This window comes from Aotus nancymaae, unplaced genomic scaffold (genome assembly GCF_030222135.1).
Source record: "Aotus nancymaae isolate 86718 unplaced genomic scaffold, 86718_ANA_hifiasm-v0.15.2.pri h1tg000012l, whole genome shotgun sequence".
Taxonomy (NCBI): domain Eukaryota; kingdom Metazoa; phylum Chordata; class Mammalia; order Primates; family Aotidae; genus Aotus; species Aotus nancymaae.
Window position 1 is genome coordinate 29,989,180 of NW_026988423.1, and position 21,600 is coordinate 30,010,779.

The window sequence follows — 21,600 nt, forward strand, 5'->3', positions numbered from 1 at the left end:
CCTCTCCAGTGTTTGATTCTGATCCTCTTGTCCTTCACACCCTCCCTAGGCCTGGTTCCCACATTTTCTGTCCGTCCTGCCAGACTTTGCTCCAACAATATTCATCACTTCTCCACAAGCTCGAGCCTCTTTACAGGCAGTTTACAGACTCCTCCCTCCTATCCTTGACCAGGCCAGTATCTTGTGCAGAGGGTGGAGAGCTGGAGGGAGAAAGAAAGGTTTTGAAAAATTATAGCTCTTATGCATATGAATACTCTTAATCCTAGCATAAGACATAGATATAGAATGTGGTAGAGAGTTCCTTTAGTCCCTTGTGTGGCAGTGGGGAAGCTCCATGTCAAAAACAGCTTCAGGTCAGGTCATTTGGGGCTGAGTTTCTTTGTCAGATAAAACTGCTAGTTGTTACTAGGTGTGGTGGTTCATGCCTATAATCCCAGCACTTTGGGAGGCCAAGATTAGAGGATCATTTGAGTCCAGGAGTTCAGGACCAACCTGGGCAACATGGTGAGACTCCATCTCTACAAAAAATAGAAAAATTAGCCAGGTATGTTGGCATACCTGTAGTCCCAACTACTCAGGAGGCTGAGGTGGGAGGATCAATTGAGCCATGGAGATGGAGGCTTCAGTGAGCTGTGATTGTGCCACTGCCCTCCAGCCTGGCCAATGAAGTGAGATCCTGCCTAAAGAAACAAAAACAAAAAACTTGGTAACTGTTTGGATACTAATGAACTATGCTCTTCCAAGAAAAGTCATTCTTCCAAATGCCTTCTTCCCAGAATTGAGAAGAATAGGATCCAGAAAGGGGTCTGGCCATACCATTCAGCAAGCTGTTTCTTCCTCCTGCTTTGGGTAAGACTGCGTCTCTAGGATTATAACATGAAAGCTTAAAACCTGAAAAGAAATGCAGAGAACCTTCCCTGAGGCCTGTAACATTGCTAAATCTTGCTTCACAATAAGGTATTCTGAATGTTGATTAAAATTATGTGGAGTTCTTGATTCTAATAATGACTATGAACCAGTGTATTTTATTAAAGCGTTTCAAATGACCCCATTCATAGAAAAGGTAATTTAATTTTTACAGCATATTTAACCCTTTGCATAATATTTTACTCCCCTTACCACCACTGTTTGACATGAGTGGTTGCCCCCCAACAAAAATTAAGAGAACAAAGATTCATTTTTACCTTCAGACAAAAAGTAGAAAAAATAAATTCATCGCAACTGTGTCTCCTTTTTTTTCTTTTTTTTTTTTTTGAGACGGAGTTTCGCTCTTGTTACCCAGGCTGGAGTGCAATGGCGTGATCTCGGCTCACTGCAACCTCCGCCTCCTGGGTTCAGGCAATTCTCCTGCCTCAGCCTCCTGAGTAGCTGGGATTACAGGCATGCGCCACTATGCCCAGCTAATTTTTTGTATTTTTAGTAGAGACGGGGTTTCACCATGTTGACCAGGATGGTCTCGATCTCTTGACCTCGTGATCCACCCACCTCGGCCTCCCAAAGTGCTGGGATTACAGGCGTGAGCCATCGCGCCCGGCCCTATGTCTCCTTTTTTTTAGACACAGGGTCTCGCTCTGTCACACAAGCTGGAGTGCAGTGGCACAATCATGGCTCACTGCAGCCTCCAACTCCTCGGCTCAAGTGATCCTCCTGCCTCAGCCTCCCTAGTAGCTGGGACTACAGGCAGTCACAACCTGGCTAAGTTTTTTTTGTTTGTTTGCTTTTAACTTTTTTAGAGATGGGGGCCTCACTGTGTTGTCCAGACTGGTCTCAAACTCCTGGCCTCAAGCAATTCTCCTGCCTCAGCCTCCTGAGTGGGATTACAGGTGTGAGCCACTATGCCTGGTAACTATGTCCCTTTTATGCTTGTGAATAATCAGGAAACATCCGCATGAATTAAGTCAATGGCTGTGCATTCCCACAGGGATATGCACCAGGGCATGCAGCCAATACATGTTTGTTGAAAGAATTAATGAACAATTGAAAAAGAGAGGACTAAGAGCTATCACCTTCTAGATTCAATCTACCTCCACAGGTAACTTAGCTATTCAGTCACCTGGAAGAGGAAGACACGACTGAGTATGGTGGCTCATGCCTGTAATCCCACCAATTTGGGAGGCCAAGGTGGGAGGATCACTTGAGACCAGCCTGGTCAACATAGTGAAACTCTGTCTCTACAAAAAATGAACAAAATTAGCCAGGTATGGTGGTGCACACCTGTGGTCCCAGCTATGCAGGAGACTGAGGTGGGAGGATTGTTTGAGCCAAGGAGGTGGAGGCTGCAGTGAGCCATGACTGTGCCACTGTACTCTAGCCTGGGTGACATAGTGAGACCCTGTCTCAAAAATATGAAAGACATAATTCACTGTCCTGGACTTCCAATTTCCTCTTATCCAGACAACCACTGTCTGCCATTAAATAAAGGTTATAAGGTAAAAGGAGGCTGTGTTTTACAACACAGGAACAGAATAGACTGATTAATTGAAGGCCCAATAAAAGTGGTAAATTGTGAAAAATATAATAAGACTCATACACACATATTAACTCAAGCAAATTATTTTGACCTAAAAATGTAACTGTACATTTATTTATTCACCAAGTTCCTAGTGCAGTACCAAGCTTACAATGGGACTCTGAGTAGAGTTCCACAGTCTCTCTTTGCATCATCCACATTACAACATTTTTTTTTTTTGAGACAGTCTCACAATGTCACCCAGGCTGGAGTGCAATGACACAATCAAAGCCCACTGCAGCCTCCACTTCCTGTGCTCAGGCAATTCTGCTACCTCAGCCTCCCAAGGTACACACCACCACTCACGGGAAACTTTTTCATTTTTTTGTAAAGAGTGATTCTCAATCCTCCCTCTTTACCTTTACCCAAGCTGGCTTCTAACTCTTGGGTTCAAGTAATCCTCCTTCAGTCTCCCAAAGTGCTGTGATTACAGGAGTGAGCCACCATGCCCAGCCTGCAACATAATTTTAAAAATGATTTCCTGTTTCCATTTCTTTACAGTAGAAGGTGGGTACACAGGAGATTGGGTACACATTTATCAGCCCTTCCTCCTCAAACCCTACTAAAATGAGAGTCAAGGGATCAAGAAAGAATATCCCAAAAGGGACAAAGTGAACGAGAGAAAAGACAACAGCAAGAGAAATGCCGGAGAACAGACGCTGGCCCAGCAGGCTTGGCAGGGTTAAACTTGGTGAGGGGAGGCTGCCCAAGGTAAAGGGGGTCACACTGCAGTCACTGAATGGCTTAGGAATTGCAGACCCTGAGGAGCAGCATGGTGGGGCTACATAAAGGAGGATTTTCTAGGATTCTTCATCAAGAATAGTGAGACCCAAGTGCCTTCTTCCTTCCCAGGTAGAAAGGCAACTGCCATCTTCTCAGTCTCAAAAGGACTGGAGACTTCACTCTGAGCAGGTTGAACTGGAGGCTCTGGACTCAGAGCACCAGGCCACCTGAAAGTGAGGGTGAGGATTCTTACCAAAAACAGAGAGAGGACGCAAGACTCTACAGACTGACTCACCAGAGAGACCCCCGGCCTCCTTCCCCGATTGGGCTCCAAGGACACTGGCAGCTGGTCTATTCTGTCCATCAAGCCATTGGAGGACACCTCTCTGTGGATACTCTAAGTCTACAAATACATATCAACTGTCGAGATCTCCAAACAAGACACACAGGTCCTTACTGAGCACGTGATCCAGCAGGAAACAAGCCTTCTAGGGCCTCACTTTTTTTTTTTTTTTTTAAAGAGTTCCGCTTTGTCACCTAGGCTGAAGGGCAGTGGCTAGATCTCAGCTTACTGCAACCTCTGCCTCCTGGGCTCTAGCAATCCTCCTACCTTAGCCTCCTAAATAGTTGGGACTACAGTCACATGCCACCATGCCCAGCTAATTTTTGTATTTTTTGTAGAGATGGGAAACTTGCCATGTTTCCTAGACTGGTCTTGAACTCCTGAGCTCAAGCAATCCACCTGCCTCAGCCTCCTAAAGTGTTGAGATTACAGGCATGAGCCACCACCAGCCACTTTTTTTTTTTAATTAATATTTTTAGAGAGGGAGCTTGCTCTGTCCCCCAGGCTGGTGTGCAATGATGTAATCATAGCTCATTGCAGCCTCAAACTCCTAAGCTCAAGCAATTCTCTAGCCTCAGCCTCCCATGTAGCTGGGACTACAGGTGCATGCCACCAAGCCCAGCTAATGTTTTCTTTTACTTTTTGTAGACACGGAGTCTCACTATGTTGGCCAATCTGGTCTTGAAAATCCTGAGCTCAAGGGACCCTCCTGCCTCAGCATCCCAAGTAGTTGGGACTACAAGTGCACTCTACTATTCCTGGCTACTTTTTTGCATTGTTTTTTCTTTGGTAGAGTTGTAGAGATGGTGCTGCTCTCAAACTCCTGGGCTCAAGGGATCCTCCTGCCTTGTCCTCCCAAAGTGCTGGGATTATAGGTGTGAGCCACCATGCCTGGCCATAATACCTCACTTTTAAATATGAAAAGAATTGCCAGACATTTGAGAATAATCCCCAACATGAAAGATGAAAATGTATAGAGGAAGGAAATCAAAAACAACAATGAAAGCAGAAGAAACCTCTTCTAAGAAACTGCTATTCCTGCCTTCAGAAGGATAACAGAACAGCTTGCTTCCTCAAAATGTGTCTTATTTATCAGAATTAATTTAAAACCTACAAAGATAAACACTAACTAAGACTAGAAAAAAGAAAAAAAATACAAATTTTGTAAAAACTGGAAAGGGCTCTTAGAAATAAAGGTATGATAGAAAATTTAGACTTTTCCACAGAGCTTAAGGCTGAGAAAGTCCCCTGGAGAGTGAAACAAAATAAGCAGATAGCACATGGGAAGGGGAAATTACTCAGAAGATCAGCTTCAGAAGTCCAATACTTGAATGAAACGAATTCTAGAAGGCAAAAATAGAAGAAATGGCCCCTTTCAGCCATGACAGAGTGACTAGTATTGTACTTACCCCTCCTACCATAAACAACTACAAATCTGGACAAAATCTATGAGCCAATTGTTTTCAGGCACTGGACACAGGCAGTGCAAGGCTGTGATCCTTGAAAGAAGGAAAAACATGAAAGAAATAAATGAAAACCAAAGGAATCTGTCACCTGTGGCTCTACACTACAAGAAATGCTATAAGAAGTATTTTGGGTTGAAAGAAAATGATGGAAAATCAGAATCTTCAGGAAAAAATAAGGAACACCAGAAATGATAACTATGTAGGTAAATATTTTTAAAGTATCTTTTTTTTCTTCTCTTGATTTTCGTAAAAGACAACTAACTGTCTAAAGCAAAAATAATAATGTGTTGTGGAGTAAATAATGTAGACTGAAATAAAATATATGACAATTATAGCACAAAAGATGGAAGGAATAAACCTTACACTGTTCAAGTGTTTTACATTTTGTGTAAAGTGGCACAATATTAATTCTAAATGGACTATGATAACTTAATGTATAGTGTAATCCCTAAGAAACCACTAAAAACAAAATACCATGAGGTATAGATAAAAATCCAACAGAGACACAAGATGGAAGGCCAGAGACTATTTGATTAACCCAATAGAAGGCAAAAAAGGTGGAACAGAGGAACAATGAGACAACAAAACCAGATGGGACAATCAGAAATGAAGACAATATACCTCAACACAGACTATCAATATTATGTCAAGTGTTAATGGACTACACACCATGCAAATAAACTAAACACAATAATCAAGAAGCATAAATTGTCAGACTGAATATAAAAGCAAGATCCAATATATGCTACCTGCAAAAACACTTTAATTAAAAAGACAGAGATAGGCGTAAACTAAAAGGATTCAGATAGACACACGCGCGCGCACACACACACAGACACACACCTTGCAAACAGTATGCATAAGAAAGCTTGAGTGGCTACATTTGTATCAGACAAAGTAGATTTAAGACAAGTATTACAGAGAAAGAAGGACATTTCATAAGGGTAAGAGGGTCAATTCATCAGGGAGATTTACTCAATAACAGAGCTTCAAAATATATAAAACAAAAATCAGCAAAACTAAAGAAATAGAAAGAAATGCACAATAATGATTGGAGATTTTAATAATCCTTTCTCATTAATTGATAGAAAAAACAGACTAAAAGTATCATTTGGAACACAGAGGATTTCAACAATACTATCAACCAAGTTAACCTAGTTGACAGTTATAGTACATTACAACCAACAATTGCAGAATGTACATCATGTTCAACGGTACATATTACATTGCTAAGATGTACCATACGGCAGACCCTATATCAGTCTTAACATATTTTAAAAGATTTAAGTCACACAAAGTATGTTCTCTGACAAAATTAAATTAAAAATCAATTTTTTAACAAGATAGCTATAAAACCTCCCAAGCACTTTGAAATTAAGTGGCAAACTTCCAAACAACCTATGAGTTAAAGAAGAAATTGCAAGAAAAAATTAGAAGCTGTTTTTAATTGAATGATGATGAAAACATACCCGATCAAAATATGTAGAATTGAGCTAAAACAGTGCTTAGAGGGAATTTTATAGCTTTAAGATTTTTTTTTTTTAAAGTTTAAAAAATAATCAAGTTTCCCACCATAAGAGCTAAAAAAGGCCGGCCGTGGTGGCTCCTGCCTGTAATCCCAGCACTTTGGGAGGCAAAGACAGGCGGATCACTAGGTCAGGAGTTTGAGACCAGCCTGACCAACATGGTGAAACCCTGTCTCTACTAAAAATACAAATATTAGCTGGGCATGGTGGCATGTGCCTGCAATCCCAGCTACTCGGGAGGATGAGGAAGGAAAATTGCTTGAACCCCAGAGGTGGAGGTTGCAGTGAGCCAAGAAGGCGCCATTGCACTCCGGCTAGGGGAACAGAGCAAGACTTCAAATCAAGAAAAAAAGAAGCTAAACAAATGAAGGGCAAATTAAACTCCTACTAAGTAGAAGGAAGGAAATAATAAAGCCAAGAGAGGGAATCAATACATTAAAAAAAATAACAAACAATAAAGGAAATCAAAGAAATCAAAAGTGGTTTTCTGAAAAGATTAATAAAGGTGATAACCCGGGTGCAGTGGCTCATGCCTGTAATCCCAGCACTTTGGGAGGCTGACGCGGGTGGATCGCTTGAGGTTGGGAGTTCCAGACCAGCCTGGCCAGCATGGTAAAACTCCGTCTCTACTAAAAATACAAAAATTAGCTGGGCGTGGTGGCAGGAGCCTATAGTCCTAGCTACTCGGGAAGCTGGGGCAGAGGTTGCAGTGAGCCAAGATTGAGCCGTTGAACTCCAGCCTGGGCAACAGAAGGAGACCGTCTCAAAAAAAAGTTAAGGTGTTAATCCCACAGACCAGCTGACAAGAGAGAGTGAGAGAAGGATGGAGAGAAAGAGAACACAAATTAACAATGTCAGGAATAAAAAAGGGGACATCACTATAAACCTTATAGACATTTTCAATAATAAAAGGACATTATAAACGAATGGATGGTGAATACATTCAATGATTAGATTAAATAGATGAATTCCTTGTGAAACATAACTTATCAAACCTGATTCAATAAAATTGAATTTGCAATTGAAAATCTTCCACAGAGCCAGCCTGGCCAATGTGGGTGGTAAAATCCCATCTCTACTAAAAATACAAAAATTAGCTGAGTGTGGTGGCTGTTGCCTGTAATCCTAGCTACCTGGGAGGCTGAGGCAGGAGAATTGCTTGAACCTGGGAGGTGGAGGTTGCAGTGAGCTAAGATTGTGCCACTGTACTCTAGCCTGGACAACAAGAGCAAGACTCTGTCTCAAAAAACAAAAAGAAAAAAAAGAAAGAAAGAAAATTTTCCACAGAGAAAACTCCAGGCCCAGATGCTTTAACTAGTATAGTCCATCAAACATTCAAGGAAGAAATAATACCAATGTAATACAAACTATTTCACAAAGTAGAGATAGAGAGGATAATTTCCAACTTATTTTATGACACTAAAACAAAATAAAATTTCAGAAAAAGAACATGATGCAAAAATTTTTAATAAAATATCTGTAAATAAAAGTCCACATTATAGAAAAAAGATAAAATATTGTAACTAAGTGGGTTTTATTTTAAAAATAAAATACTGGTTTAATATTTGAAAACCAATTAATAGAATTCATCACATTAACATAATAAATTGATCTACATATACAAATTGATCTGTAGATTCTACACAATCACAGTCAAATTTCCAGCAGGGTTTCTTGCAGAAATTCATAGGCTGATTCCAAGATTTATATAGAAATGCAAAGAACCTAAAATAACTAAAACAAATTTGGGGAAAAAAAAAGAAAGGACACAGTTGGATAACTTATACTACTTTATTTCAAGACTTGGCCATAAAGCTACAGCAATCAATATAGTGTGGGATTGGCATAAAGATAGACACATTTTAAAATAAATTAGAGATGATTAAAAAAAAGACAGACATGCATATATATATATATATATATATATATATATATATATACCATTGAAACAGAATAAAGATTCGGAAATAGATCCACACATACATGATCAATTGATTTTCAACAAAGTTGCCAAAAGCCAAAACAATTTAATGGGGAAGGGATAAGATTTGCAATGAATGGTACTGGAACAATTGAATAGCCATATGTAGAGAAATGAACCCTGAAGCCCACCACTGTGGAGTGCCTCAGTAGTCTCAGCAATTTGGGAGGCTGAAGCAGGATCCAAGGAGCTCAAGACCAGCCTGGGAAACAGCAAGACTTTATATCAAAAAGTTTAAAAAATGAGACTTGACACTATGTACAGAAACTAATCTGAAGGCTGGGCACAGTGGTTGATACCTGTAATCCCAGCACTTTGAGAGGCCAAGATGGGTGGATCACTTGAGGTCAAAAGTTAGAAGCCAGCCTGGCCACCATGGTGAAACCTCGTCTCTACTAAAAATACAAAAATTAGCTGGGCATGGTTGTGGGCACCTGTAATCCCAGGAACTCAGGAGATGGAGGCAGAAGAATCGCTTGAACCTGGGAGGTGGAAGCTGCAGTGAGCCAAGACTGAGTCACTGCACTCCAACTTGGGTGACAGAGCAAGATTCCATTTCAAAGAAAAAAAAAGAAAGAAACTAATTTGAGATGGATCATACACCTAAATACAAGAGCTAAAATTACAAAACTTCTAGAAGAAAACTTAAGAAAAAAACTTTAGTGACCTTGAGTTTAACAAAGATTTCTTAAATACAACATAAACACAAAGTTTAAAAAGGAAAATATCAATAAATTGCACTTCATCACATTTAATTTTTCTTTTTGAGAGGGGTCTCACTATGTTGCCCAGTCTGGTCTTTAACTCTGGCCTCAAGCCATCTGCCCACCTCAGCTTCCCAAAGTGCTGGGATTACAGGCATGAGCCACCACACTCAACCTTAGTCGCATTTAAAAAACATTTGCTCTTCAAAAGATAATGTTAAGAAAATTAAAAGGCAATCTATAGACTAGGAGAAAATATTTGTAAAACATATATTTAACAAAGAATTTTTATCTAGAATTTATAAGAAACTCTTACAACTCAATCCTAAGAACACAAACAATGTACTAAGAAAATGCACAAAAGATCTGAAGAGGCACTTCACCAAAGACGACATACAGGCCAGGCATAATCACGCTGGTAATCCCAGAACTTTGGGAGGCCAAGGCAGGCAGATCACTTGAGCTCAGGAATTTAAGACCAGCCTAGGCAACATGGTGAAACCTCGTCTCTACTAAAAATACAAAAATTAGCTGGGCGTGGTGGTGTGCACTTGTGGTCCCAGCTACTTGGGTAGCTGAGGTGGGAAAATTGCATGAGCCTGGGAGATGGAGGTTGCAGTGAGCTGAGATCGATCCACTGCCCTCCAGACTGGGCAACACAGCAAGACCCTGTCTTAAACACACACACACACACACACACACACACACACACACACACACACACACAAATACATTGTAAATAATCATTTAAAAGATGCTCAATATCCTATGTCACTAGAGAAAAGCAAATTAAAAGTGAAATAAAATATCAATTTTATTACTACCCATGAAGATGTCTAAATTTCAAAGATTGTCCATAACAAGTGTTGATGAGAATACGGACAATTACAGCTCTCAAACTGGAAAACAGTTTGGTAGTTCCTTAAAAAGTTAAACATGGGAACTAAATGATGAGGACACATGGACACACAGAAGGGAACAACACACACTGGACCCTACTGGAGGATAGAGGGTGGGAGGAGGGAGAGGAGCAGGAAAAGCAACTAATGGGTACTAGGATTAATACCTAGTACCCCTATGACACAAATTTACCTGTATAACAAACCTGCACATGTATCCCTGAACTTAAAATAAAAGTTAAAAAAAAAAAGTTGAACGTACACCTACCATATGACTCAGACATTCCACACATAGATTTTTATCCAAAAGAAATGGAAGCGTATGTTCACACAAAGATGTACACAAGAATGTTCATAGCAGCTTCATTTGCAGTATGCAAAAAGTAGAAACAAACTGTTCATCTATAAACAAATGAACAAGCAAATTGTGGTATATCCATACAATAGACTACTACCAAACAATAAAAAGAAATGAACTGTTGCTATACTTAAAAACATAGATGAATATCTAATTACACTAAATTTAATAAGCCAGACAAAAGAAAATGTACATATTGCACGATTCCATTTATGCAAAATTCTAGAAAATGGAATCTAATCTACAATGACAGAAAGCAGATAAGTGGTTGCCCAGAGATTGGGCGGTGAGAGAGAGGGATGATGCATATGTTGAATATCTTGATTATGGTGATGGTTTTGCAGATGTATGCAGATGTCAAAATTTACCAAACTGCCCACTTTAATATGTGCAGTTCATTATATGCCAATTATCTTTCCATAAAGATATGAGAGGAAAAAACAAAAATAAAATAAAATGGTATGACCAAGTTGTGTGTATCTCAGAAATGCATGGTTGAGTTGACATTTGAGAATTAATTTATGAAATTGATCACATTAACATCATAAAGGAGAAAAGCTATATAATCATCTCCACAGAGGCAGTAAACAGAAATAATAAACCTTCAGAAAAATAACAAGAAAGCATGTCACAATTTAAAGTCATGAGCTTCTAGTTTGAAAGGATTCACTGAGTATAACATAATGAATGAAAAAAAAACCCTCATTCTAAAACACATTATTGTAAAATTTTAAATGAGAAGGGAAAAGGAGAACATCTTCAAAGCTTCCAGAGAGAGCCAAAAAAGTCATATAATAAAGGAGCAGGAATCTCAAGGTGGAGAACAGAGTCAGCAAAAAAAAAAGACGGAATCAGAACAGATTTGGGGTTTCTCAACATGACTTAATGCTAGAAGAGAACAAAGCCTTCAAAATGCTAACTCAAAACTTTTTTGCAACCTAAAATAACAATCTATCAATGAAACTCTCAATCAGGTACATGTCAGGTGAATAATAATGTTCTTGTATATCCTAAAAACCATTTCCTCTGTACCCATTTCTCAAAAATATGCTGAATGGTTTGGTTTGTTGTTGTTGTTTTTTTTTCACCAAAACAACGAACTATATCTACAAAGATTTTTAAAATACGGCAACCAGAGGACAGGAGAGGAAGGCAAGAAGAATCCCCAGCATGAAGGGGAAGGATGTTCTCCAGACAGCAGCTGTGCAGCTCTAGCGAATGACCAGACCAGTTTGTAGCAGAAAGATGGAAGCACTAATTGGGATGTTTTCAAGAAATAAACATGGAATTGACACATACAGTACCTGATTTCTTTAAGCACTGTATTATTTATACTTTTAAGTTTTTTGAAAATTATGATTTTTAACATTTTAAAGAACTTTCTGGTGAGGAGAGACTGTACCTTCAAGATTAGCCAGTTCTGGCTGGGTGTGGTGCCTCACGCCTGTAATCCCAGCATTTGGGAGCCCAAGGTGAGTGGCTCACTTGAGGTCAGAAGTTCGAGACCAGCCTGGCCAACGTGCAAAACCCTGTTTCTACTAAATACAACAACAACAACAAATTAGCCAGGCGTCGTGGCACATGCCTGTAATCTCAGCTACTTGGGAGGCTAAGGCAGGACAATCGCTTGAACCTGGGAGGTGGAGGTTGCAGTGAGCCAAGATCGCACCACAGAGCATGACTCCGTCTCAAAAAAAAAAAAAAAAAAAAAAACTAGCCAATTCTTAGAGATAGCAAAGGGTTCGGCATACCTTCTGTATGCAAACTAACCAAGGGTGAGCCCTGCGCCTTCTACCTGACCTCTACAACCCAGGAAGCAGAGTCCTCTGCCTTCGTCATCCCAGGGTCAGGTACTAGGCACTAAGGACCACCCCGAGTGTTAACAGCTTGCAGAAATTATTCAGGCTAGCCAGTCCTAAACTGTTTACCCCATCTTGTCTTTCCTGAGGCACTGGCCTGGCTCCTTCTGTCTCCAGAGGACACTGTAGCCTCCTCATGTGGCCCCGCATGGCCCCACTATAAAACTGGAGCTACATGTAAAAAAAAAAAAAGTTAAAAGAAATGCAAGTAGTTGCCTCTATGGAGAAGGGAAAGACAAGGCCGGGGTCTACTGTCTACTGTTTTGGGGGATTGTTTTGTCTTGTACTTACAGTTCATTACTTTCAAAGCATTATTTAACTTTTGAAACTACGTAGGCGTGTTGCTTTGATTTTAACAAAAAATGACTCCCTTTGCAATCACAATTCAATAGTTTGTATAATATTTAATTAAATTACTTAGTGCAGTCACAAGGACAGCACAAACAGGTTTGGGAACAACTGATTCTTAAAAATGGACCACTTGGCAGGGCGCAGTGGCTCACAGCTGTAATCCCAGCACTTTGGGAGGCAAGGAGGGTGGATCACCTGAGGTCAGGAGTTCAAGACCAGCCTGGGCAATATGGTGAAACCCTGTCTCTACAAAAATACAAAAATTAGCTAGGCATTATGGTAGGTGCCTATAATCCCAGCTACTCAGGAAGCTGAGGTGGGAGAATTGCTTGAAGCCAGGAGGCAGAGGTTGCAGTGAGCCAAGATCACACCATTGCACTCCAGCCTGGGTGACATAGCAAGAAGCCATCTCAGAAAAAAAGGACCACTTAAGTGGAGGTATGAGGGCTCATTAGAGAGAAGCCTCATAGCTGTGTGCGTTCAGCATGTCAAGGGCTTTTGGTCTTATGTTTTACAGAAGGAATACAGAGCACGGTTAATCTGGTAAATCGTTTAAATTGAGGGTAGTTAATAGGGCTCCTACTGTAATTAATCCAGATAATAAAAGAGGATGAAATAAAACAGCCTTAATCCATCTACTTTTGCTACCCTGTCCTTTTCCCATGGGTTAGATAGAAGAAATACTACAAGGAACAGAGCTCAAGATCATCCTTCTCAGGGTCATTCAATTCGCCCTGAAATATTAACCCTCTTGAGGGAACTCTGGAAATGAGGATAAATTAAAGTCCTTCTGAAGGGCAGGCTATCTTATATATCTTTTGGCTTAACCCACAAAATTAGTTGGAAAGGTGTCAAAAGAGATAACAAAGCAAAATCTGCCTTTTGTACCATGACGGACCTGATTTAATTTCAGTAACTAGATTTATTCCATTATTGCCTCCATCTCCTTTGAGGTTTGGGTAAGTACTAAGCACCATACCTGTAAGCACTGCAAGAGAAAATGCACAGCTGAGAGTTCAAAACAAGACCTGAGACACGGCCTCCTGTGTCCGTGCTGAGGAGGCTTGTGGCAAATCTTAGTCTCAAAGCCACCATCTTACCTGCTGCCGTCAATGAAGCCTTGAGGTTTTGAGTATTTTAGGTTGCTAATTACTAGAAAAATAGAGAAGGATATATACAGCTACAATTTCAACAAATCAGTCAACTGCTGATCTCTTTGCTGTGCTATTTTGAGCAATCATCTACAAATATATTGCCGAGTAAGGGGAATCTGTTTCTTGCTTTTTTACTTGGACTCAGTTCTGAAACACTTAGAAAGATTAAATCCATCCAGCTCTATCACTTGCTGAGCCCACAGGGCTGTGACAGCCCTTCCTGACAATAAATTGTCAAATTTCCTTCACAGCTGAAACTAGAAAACCAAGCGAGGCAGAAATTGGCTTTTAACATAGAGCTATTAAATAATTTTACCTTTTGCTGTGCTCTGAATGTTTATTTCCACCCCACACCTGGCCCCCAAATTCATTTGCTGAAATCCTAATGACCAAAGTGAGGTGATGAGATCATGGAGGTGGGGCTACCCACAAGTGTCCTTCTAAAAGAGACCCAAGGGGGCACTTTAGAGCCTTCTACCATGTGGGGACGTAGTGAGAAGGTGCCACCTGTGAACCAGAAAGCAGGTCCTCACCCGATACTGAATCTGCCAGTGCCTTGATCTTGGAATTCCCAGCCACCAGAGCTGTGAAAATCAATTTCTGTTGTTTATAAATTATGTAGTCTAACGTATCCTGTTACAGCAGCCCAAACTGACTAAGAAACTATTCCATATGTAGATTCAGCTGGGAGGGGCAATTTGGCCCCTTCACAGCCTTTGCAAATCGACTCAAAATAAGTATCATCTTTATTTTTCAGAAGCCCTTAGGCTACTTTCTTCTTTGGAGTCAGTAACTCATGGAGTGGGACTCTGGTCCAGACACATAAACGTCCCCTTGGTTGAGTTTCATAAAGAATTCTAGGCCAGCATGGTGACTCACGCCTGTAATCCCAACAGTTTGGGAGGCCGAGTTGGGTGGATTGCTTGAGCTCAGGAGTTTGAAACCGGCCTTGGTAAGTTGGGAAAACCCCATCTCTACAAAAAATACAAAAAGTACTTGGGCATGGTGGCGTGCGCCTGTAGTCCCACATACTTGGGGAGGGAATGGGGGTGAGGCTGGAAGATCACTTGAGCCCAAGAGGTTGAGGCTGTAGTGGGCGAGATTGCACCACTGCACTCCAGCCTAGGCAACAGAGTGAGACCCTGTCTGAAAAAAAAGGAAAGACTTCTTCCCCATTGTATGGCCACATCACTAATATCTGGGCCCCACCTCTGGCCATTGTCAAGTGCAAGATCCATCAGCACTTGTTCTCAGCACTGTTCTTGGTGGGCCTGAACTGTTCATCTAAGATGGGAAACCCTGCTTTTTAAAACCATCATTATCTGAACCAAGAGAAGCCTGTGACAGTTTATTCCTCCTCTTATTTCAGGCCTGAACTGTTCTTTAGATGGGAAAACCTGATTTTTTTAACATTATTATTATTTGAACCCAAGAGAAGCCTGCGACAGTTTCCTCCTCTTATTTCAGGCCACCTTATTCTTCATGTTGTAGTACACAGATTAGAAATATTGAAAGTAATGGCAAAAACACAATTACGTTTGCACCAACCTAATAGAAGTGATCTGCGTCTATGCTTTTTGTAGATAACCATTCCTGTCACCTCGGATATGCTGGATGTCTTCCTTATCTTGTTTTTCACCCTCCTCCACAACTCCTTCCTTCCCAACAATAATTTTTTTTTTTTTGAGATAGGGTCTCACTCTGTCATCTAGATTGGAGTGCAGTGGCATGATTTTAGCTCACAACAACCTCAGCCTCCTAGGCTCAAGCAATCCTCCCACCTCAGTCTCCTGAGTAGCTGGAAACACAAGCATGCACCGCCATGCCTGGCTAATTTTTTTTATTTTTAGTAGAGTTGGGGTTTCACCATGTTGCCCAGGCTGGTCTTAACCTACTGAACCCAAGCGATCGCCCACCTCGGTACCCCAAAGTGCTGGGATTACAGGCATGAGCCTCCATCAACAATTTTGAGCTTTATTACACAATGAGGAAGACTGTTGAGTTACTGAATGTTTTTCTAACTGGATTCCACATCTTCTCAAGTCCTGCTAAACCAGGGGCCCCGGAGAGGTACCTCAGTGTCAGAGCAGTTGCCATTCAGAGCCTCGATGTTTGGATCCCTCCAGTCTTCTGAGAGTGAAGGGATGTAATTGTCTGTCAGAGCATCCCAAACCCTGTAAACAAAGAGAAGCTCTCATTAACACACATCTGTGGCCTGGCCCCGCCTGGAGGAAGGAAGAGCTGGGCCGGGAGAGGAGAGAGGCTTCTATGTGTGCCAGGCTGAGATCATCTGCCTTCCAGCATGCAGTGGCAAAGCAGCTTAACAACTGAGTCAGAGGCACATACAGGGAAGAAAGAGCATGGAGCCTGGCCAGGGGCTTCAGTGTGAAAGGTGTTTGCTTTAAGAAAGAGGAATTTCCTACCATTAAGATACAAATGGCAGTGTCTATAATCAAACTGCCTCTGACCCTGAAAATAAATCTGCCCCTCATCCAAATAGCTCACATTTGAGATGCCCATGTTTCTTTTCCTATGAGCAGAGACAGACAGACAGAGAAAGGGAGAGAGAGAGAGGAACTAGAGACAGAGAGATTTGGGCAGATTTTCTGGCTGAATCTCATTAAGATCAGGATCATCATCTAGTTTATAACCGTTTCAGTTTCAGAGGCCTGCAATCTAAATGATCAGGAATTCCCTCCTTGACATCTAATGTAGGTAAGGGAGTAATGCCAATGCTGTGAGTGCTTACTCACTATCCAAAATGTTCTGTCGAACCCACGGGTTGCAAGATTCTGCCCGCTAGCAATGCAGCATCTAAAGCCCGCATTGTGTCATTTCAACATCACAGACACTCTAAGGTAAATACCATATATAAAAGAAACCAATAAATACACCTCTGTCTACATAATTTGTTTTTAGTGGGGAAAGATGGAGCTACATTTATTACATTTCTTTTTAAACTTCTGATATGTACATTATAAGAAAAGACTTTTACAATTCTTATTCCTTATTTCAGAAAGATTTCTTAGGGAAAAAGGGAAGGGAGGGTGGGGAAAATTCTAAAGTCACAAACACACATCAGGAAAATACATAAATTATTCAATACCAAGAGATTAATGTAAATCAGTAAACAAAGCCCCTAAGATAATAACTGCCAAGGAAGCCAGTGGCACCTGAGTTAATATTAATGAGGCCGTGTGCGGGTAGCAAATGCCTGTAATCCCAGCACTTTGGAAGGCCAAGATGGGCAGATCACTTGACTCCAGGAATTCGAGACCAAACTGGCCGACATGATAAAACCCTGCCTCTATAAAAAATACAAAAATGAGCCGGGCATGGTGGCATGGGCCTGTAGTCCCAGCTACTCATAAGGGTTGAAGTGGGAGGATAGCCTGAGCCGTTGGAAGACCCTTAGGAAGTCAAGGTTGCAGTGAGCCATGATTGTGCCACACTCCAGCCTGGGTGACAGAGCAAGAGCCTGTCTCAAAAAAAAAGGTAAAATAATAATAATGATAAAATAGCGCTCTATGCTGCAATCTCCTTCAGGTCCCTATGCATGTCAAACACAAATGATACCTGTGAGAGCAAGATTTTAAAAGCAAGCAAATGTGTATATATACACCAGCACACAGACACTTGAAATCAGAAAGTAATGAGGGCGCTATTAACTAAACGAAATGCCCATCTATCACGTCACATTCCTGATTTTGTTTATGTCAAGAATGCCACATGATATATGGGTGTATAAGCAAAGAGATTTTCTTAGTGCGCAATGCATATAATTGGTAATGGAACAAATAAAAGGAACCCAAGAAAACACAATTTAATGGCGGTGCTAGGGGCATCTGCTTATTCATTATTTTCCTACCATTACAAGAAAACCTTTTGAAGAGAACTCATCAAGTACTCATTAGCCATCTACGCAGCAGGATTTCAGAGCAGACTTCTTAAACCATGGGTGATATCCTAATCTCCATCAGGCACTATTAGAGCTGCATTAATCCAGGCTAATTCTAAATCCAAGTGCCATTAGCATTCTAGAGCCAAGAAGTAAATAGGATTTGCTTTCTCCAAGACAAAACTCCAAGGCACCACATCCGCTGGAAAGGTCACTGTAGGACTACTTTTTACATCACTGCATTACATTCTCTGCTGCAAGAATGAACGTGCATACTAGGCACTGACCTTCAGATTTGTCCCTACAGAAAGTGCCTGCAGAAAGGAAATTCAGCAAAGCCCAAAATAGGCAGGAGCCTTTTGTATCTCGCCCAGGCTGGAGGGAAGCTGAGAACTTTAATGAACTACACACTTTCCAATGACTTTGAGACTATTTACATCCTTAAAGTGATAAGCAGGGGCTCTCTTGGGATCATTTCGAGTGCAGATCTGAGCCTTTGCTGATAAGCTTTGAATTTTGTTTTCTAATTCTAGATTTTTAGCGACAATTCCCTAAACTTTTATCTTCTCAGCATTTCAAACCATCCTCGTTCTCTTTCATATTTTATCCAGGTTTCCTTTTTCCTTGCTGACATACTTTTTATCCTTTGAAGTTTATAAACAACCTTTAAGATAAAGCAGCTTTCATCTCCTTATAATCACTTGCATATCCTTTCCATATTTATCCACTGCCCGTTTAACAATAACACATGGACACAGGGAGGGGAGCACTACACACTGGGGTCTGTTGGGGGGAAACAGGGGAGGGGACAGCTGGGGGTGGGGAGTGCGGGAGAGATATCATGGGGAGAAATGCCAGATATAGGTGAAAGGGAGGAAGGCAGCAAATCACACTGCCACGTGTGTACATATGCAACAATCTTGCATGTTCTTCACATGTACCCCAAGACCTAAAATACAATAAAAAAAAAAAAAAACAATAGCAGCCAACACTTGCTGAGCACTTACTATGAACCAGATACTATACTAAACTGGATTCTAAATGTGGATTGATTCATACATTCTTCACAACAATCATGCAAGGCAGATACTAATGAGAAAAAAATTGAAACATAGTGAAATTAATTCACTTGTCTCAGCTAACACTGCCAGTAATGGTAAAGATGGGATTTGAACTCAGGCAGCACGGCTACAGAGCCCATATTCCTAACCACTTAACAATTCTAACTCTTTATGAATTATGTAATTGGCATCGGCATGGGCATCAAAATAATATACCAACTTCCTAATCATAACCTAGAAGACCAGTTTAGAAACTGGCTCTGCTTGAAAAACCCACACCTACAATGATTCTGGACGTGGTGCTTTCATCGATCTACAGAAAAAGGAATGGCAAAGGTAGCAGGGGTGAATAGCCACTTTCTTTGTAGATCTCCAGCCCAGGGAGGGGCACAAGGAAGGCACAGGCAGAACACTGGCAGCCAGCAGCCTCAGCCACAGAGGAGCTGAGGAAGCCAGGGCGGGGTGGGAGGATGGGGGTTGAGGGGGTGAGGAACAAAGCTTTCTGTGGGGAAGAGAATTGGAAGGACTGTCTATCCCATCATATATCCCATCATAAGCAGGGTTCTTGGGAGTGTGCATCACCCCTTTTGTAAGTACCCAGAGGTGGACTGTAAAGTTTTACTTTCCTGAGAAGCATCCTGCTGTTTACTCTTACCTTGGGGAAAGAAGACTTTGAAAGCTGTCTCCTCTACCATTCATCAAAGAACTAAGATTAAGCAGGTTGCCTCAGTTCCTATCATTATGCTGCCATGACACCTGAGATTCGATTTGCTGTCTCCATCCCTATATAACAGAAAAGACTTTTTCAGGTGCATATTTTATAGCTTGGGCTTAGATGACTGTAGAATTGACTTAAGTATCTTTCGCCACAGAGAGCAAGAGCTTTGGGAAAGGCTGCTGGCAGTGTATGAGCAAACCCAGTGGAGTAGGGTAGAGACTGGGGGGTGCCAGGACACCTGTACAAAGAGCTGCAGGGCCTGGAACTGGCAACATAGCCAACAGGGCTCTATCAGTCCTGACACACATGCAAACCTTTATATACCTATTTCTGACAATACAGCAGGCAGCTTAAGGGGCTTATTAGAATTCTAACTTGCTGACATTTCCCTCAAGGCAGGCTACTTCCCTTGTCTAGTGTTTTGCTGGTGTCCAGTCATGCCAATATCCACACTCAAATGTGTATTAATTTGAGTACATTTTTGCACTTCAAGTTGAGAAAGTAGAAATTATTAGCAGCACATTAATGCCTTTGCTCAACTTTCTAGATGTCTTCAAATGTTTAAATAGAATCAATACTGTATCTGCTTTCTATAAGGGGAAACTGAACCTCTAAAAAGAGAATTAAATTTTCTAAAAATCCCAGTTACATGTAGCTTTCCCTAGCTGACTATTTGGTATTTACTTGTGTTCAACATGTCTCATGATATGCAGTTTATCTTTATTTTTTTTTTTTTTTTTTTTTTTTTTTTTTTTGAGACGGAGTTTCGCTCTTGTTACCCAGGCTGGAGTGCAATGGGGCGCGATCTCGGCTCACCGCAACCTCCGCCTCCTGGGTTCAGGCAATTCTCCTGCCTCAGCCTCCTGAGTAGCTGGGATTACAGGCACGCGCCACCGTGCCCAGCTAATTTTTTTGTATTAATAGAGACGGGGTTTCACAATGTTGACCAGGATGGTCTCGATCTCTCGACCTCGTGATCCACCCGCCTCGGCCTCCCAAAGTGCTGGGATTACAGGCTTGAGCCACCGCGCCCGGCCGTTTATCTTTATTTTTAACGTCACCTTTAACAATTCTCTCTGAAGAACAGGAAACAGCCATTGCATGTTTGGCCCCTCTGTCTGCAGGGTACTTGTAAGAGGGGTGATAGGGATCCCATGTAGCAGGAGGTTAGCTAAGGGCCATCCATTTCCATTTTGTAGTGGCCTCTAAGAGGCTCTGACCTCCCGGCCCAATCTCTTATAGCAAAGGAAGACGGTGATCACATATACACAAAGAAAATATTCTGGGATATTTCCTGAATTCAAAACCAAAAAGCATGTATTCAAGTCTGACTCCCCTTTAATGCCTAGAACTTCCATACCCTGACAAATCAGAGAAAAGTTGACAAATCTTAGCCAACTCCCATCTTGGCTAAATAGTTCCAGATGAAGACTAAAGAAAAGAAAACTTCTAAGGGAATCACTGCATTTGCTCTATGATTTGTGCTGTCTTTAAGGAGGCAATTTAACCAAGTATTTCCCTGCTTTTGTTTTAAGCTTCTATTATTTATCTCTAATACCCACCCACAGCACTTTTAATTAATTTGTGGATGAAACAGCCCTCTAAATACTAAACCTGAGGAAGTGTGTAACAATAACATTATCGATATATTCAGGAGAACTGTAGTCAGGTGAGATATTAAATCATCCTTTTCCTTTACTTTTAGCCATAATTTCACAGCTGAAATATCTGGATAGTGTCTATAAAACAAAGTGTGTAACAGAATTCTGATTTTTATTTTAAATTATAAAGAGGCTTTACAACTGAATGCCTAGAAAGTGTTGTGTTAATTTTTCTCTTCCCAGCTTCCCTCCTCTACACTGTCCCCAAATTACACTTTATCTCAAAGGAATTATTCAACTTTAGGTCTCTTAACTGAGGCAGTCAATAAGGCAGTCAAGTCAGAAAAATCAGGCTGAGAAGGCCAATAATCCCATGTGACGGTAATTAACATTGACTGGCCTCTGCTAATGTGCTAGAAGAGAGTAAGAATCTGCTCGTTGGGCCTTCA